The sequence below is a fragment of the Erpetoichthys calabaricus genome, chromosome 5, assembly GCF_900747795.2.
Source record: "Erpetoichthys calabaricus chromosome 5, fErpCal1.3, whole genome shotgun sequence".
Taxonomy (NCBI): Eukaryota; Metazoa; Chordata; class Cladistia; order Polypteriformes; family Polypteridae; genus Erpetoichthys; species Erpetoichthys calabaricus.
The window spans coordinates 24,985,718-24,989,306 of NC_041398.2; the positions used below are offsets into that span (position 1 = coordinate 24,985,718).

Consider the following 3,589-nt stretch of genomic DNA (forward strand, 5'->3'; position numbering starts at 1 on the left):
GTTCTTCGGAGGAGGCAAAGGATAAAGAATAGAAGAAGTAAAGAAGAGCTGACAAACAATCGGCTCTGCACTTCTAACACTACACGTCGCCCGTCGTTATTTTCCTTCAAATCCATATCACCTGTGTTTTCTTACTTATTTCTCTTTCTTCTTGGTGAAATTTTGTTTCTCAAGTTAGAATTCAGCCAAAAAAGAAAACTTAAAAGAAGAAATAAGTAACAAATGAAAGCATGATGGGCCCACTGTAGTTTCACTCCATAGACTCAGAAATTACGAGGAATTTTCAAAAGTTAATGAAAGAGAAAATTGAAAAAAGAAAAAAACAGAAAAATACCCCCTAAAGCTATGTCACTGGCACCTGTGAGAAGTAGTCATGGCTGAGTAGATAAGGCGATGGTCTACAAATCCATTGGTATCTCCCCGCTCAGGTTCGAATCCTGCTGACTACGTGTGTGTTTCTCCTTATTAAGAGTGTCTGCAAAGGCAAAATTTAGCAGTCAGATTAGCCATTGTTAGCTTTATGTAGGCAAAGATTCCCTGTAATTGTCTCGGAATAATGGACCCATTATGGCACATTCCTTGACTTTCTTAACTGTGGAATATTCCGCAGACAAGTGTCTGCTGTTAGTTGCAATGAAAGGACTTTTCTGTGATTAGAAAAAACAAAAAAATTATTCAATCATTTTACAAAGTTGGACCAGGCTTTGAACAGTTCATTCTGTTTTTTGTGACCGACGTGTACCAGAGCGGGTGGTAAAACAGCATTTATGCTGTCTGAAAGGCTGCCTTGTATTGATTAAATGTTGAATGAGAAAATGCTCAATCACTCGCTAATCATGAGAGAACTTGTGTAAAAGAAAAAACAACTACGCGAATGTAAAAGGAAAGATGAGGTTTTAGGAAACAAAGAACTCACAATTAAGACGGATTCCCTTGGAACTTCAACGGCATATTTTACGTGCACTAAAGGAAATGCGGACAATAAATATAGAGTGTTTTTACTTTTAAACATAAGAAAATAAATTGTAAGCAGCCTCAACACAGCAAGCTGAGACATTCAGCATTTTTACTACGATAACAGAGACAGCTTCCTGTTACTTATCACAGTAGAATCTGGGGAGTTACTCTCGTTCCTTCACGATTAAAATGAGCATGTTTTGTTCTTTCTGTTGCTTCCTTTCCATTGCTTGGCTTATTTAGTTATCTTCGAATTCTTTCTTGGGGTCTGGCTGTGTAGCTAACACATGTCGACTTTGCAAGCAAGACAAGCTGTTAACTGTTCTAATCTCACAGATAATCGAACCGCTTCAAATCCTCTGCCTCCTTAAGGATGATCGGGAAAAGACCGAATATTACCGCTCCTGCTCCAGTCCAAATGTCTTCAGAGCACATATTGACAAACAGAAAAAGTGCGATTCGACAATTGAAGTAATTCAGATGCATTAGCTGGTAAGTCTTCTCAGTAGTCGTGGCCGAGTGGTTAAGGTGATGGACTCGCAATCCATTGGGGTTTCCCCACGCAGGTTTGAATCCTGCCGACTATGTGGTTTAAACTTTAGCAAATTCGAGGTATTAAGCCTTCACTTGACACTGGCAAACACAATTTGCAAAGCTTGTCAGGAGCTCACGGTTCAAATAACAAAACAGTGGTAGATACTGCAATCGATGGGAAGCAAAAGAACACGTTCCGTTGACAGCTTACCAGTTTCTATTCACGGCACAAATAAAGAACGCGTTTGTGCAATTTTAAGTGTCCTTTCCGCACAGATTGCAGGAAAGCATTTGATTGCAGTCTAGAAAATGATCAGCTGCTGTACAAACGCCATACGTTGTAAACCCCCAAAGCAGTGACCACCATAACCATACTGATATTGAAAATAATGATTATAAAACAGTCTTGTTCAAAGATTAAATATCAAAATCGGTCTGAATTTTGACAGGAAGACAGTAAGGCCGTTGTAACACAAAGCTCATTTATTTCTTTTCGTTGCTGTGCCACGGGTGAAAGGCACTGCCAGGAGTAGTTATACAGATAGCTATTGTCACACAGATGATTGATGACTTTATGCCCCGCCCCCAAATATGATTGATGACTTTAACCCCCGCCCCAAATATGAAAATATGGTTTTTGAAAATATGAAAATATAAAAATATGGAAATATAAAAATATGAAAATATGTAAATATGTAAATATGAAAATATAAAAATATGAAAATTTATGAAACTCTAAAAATATCTTTTACGTTAATATATTTTATAAACACTTATCTTTCATGCATAGCCATAACCAAAACGATATAAGATATTCACTGCCCCGCTCTAAGTTATAAACTCCCCCCTCGCTAAGTTATAAACTCACGACACAAGTCTTTATTTTATAAGCACTTATCTTTCCTGCATAGCCATAACTGAAACGATATAAGATATTCACTCCCCCGCTCTAAGTTATAAACTAATAGTAAGAAAATAAATATACAATTATCTAGCCGACCCTTTCTAAAAACTATGTAAGTTGCACTAGAATCAAAAATAAGAAAATACATAGCCACTCCTCATGCCTGCGCGCCTCCTTTAAAATTTCACCGGTTTAAAACAATTAAGCTAAAAGACTTGTTTTCAATTACTTCCCCCACCCCCCCTCGATTGGAAGACGCCAAATATGGTTTAACAATATTATCAATCAGAGCCTTTCTTGTTACACTTCTAAAAGACTTGTTTTTCAATTATTCCCCCATCGGAATACGCCAAATCTGCTTTATCAATCAGACCATGTCTCGTTACACTTTAATTTAATTACCATGCCGTAACAAGGCAGTGCCTTTCTGATTTTATGATAATAATCTGAAATGCTTACCTGCTGTTTTATGCCTCAGCAATAAGACACCCAGACGTTGCAACAATTATGTCCCCACAGGGAGTCGGCGCCTTTCTGTTCTCATGTTATCAACCTAATCAATTAAGAAAAGTCTTAATCTAATTTAAACGTGTTCTATTTTTTATATCATAAAGTTTTAAAGTAAAATACTTATTCTCACCCTGAATCAAAGCAATTAAGAAAATATACACTCCTTCTGATTTTTACTAAAATTCTTAACACACTTTTCAGCACTGGTTCTGCGAACTTAATCACAAGGCTGTTTCTAAAAAGCGATAAATGTCAAAAAAGACTTTTTACATTCCTATGGTCTAAGAACAAAGTTATTAAATGAAATATTTTCCACTAACGACTCTCTCTTATTTTCACAACGATCTTTAAAAGCTCGCAAGAAAAGTTGTTTATATTTCGAGTACTGTATTTTAGCCTCGTTAATCGGGTAAATGTCAAATTGACCTCGTTTCACTTTAAAATACACGTGCCTATCTAAGAAACGGGTCTTTCCGATACTGTATCTTAGCCTTGTTTCACACTTACGTTATATCAACTTTAAAATACACGTGGCGTTTAGCACAACGATCTCTCGGTAAAACATAACGGGGAATCTTTTTACATACAGTATTTGCTTAGATGTGAACCTCATAGCGGTGAGTGTTTGAATGAGGCTTATTCCCGCTACAAGGGTCTCCCCGCCCCTTAGAGGAGGAACATCAA

General features: G+C 37.0%; 1 non-coding gene across 1 annotated transcript; it reads left to right on the forward strand.

Moving 5' to 3' along the window:
* The first annotated feature begins 1,462 nt into the window (after positions 1–1,462).
* trnas-cga (transfer RNA serine (anticodon CGA)) lies at positions 1,463–1,544 on the forward strand. The gene has a single exon. It is a non-coding gene; the product is annotated as a tRNA-Ala (tRNA).
* The last annotated feature ends 2,045 nt before the right edge of the window (positions 1,545–3,589 follow it).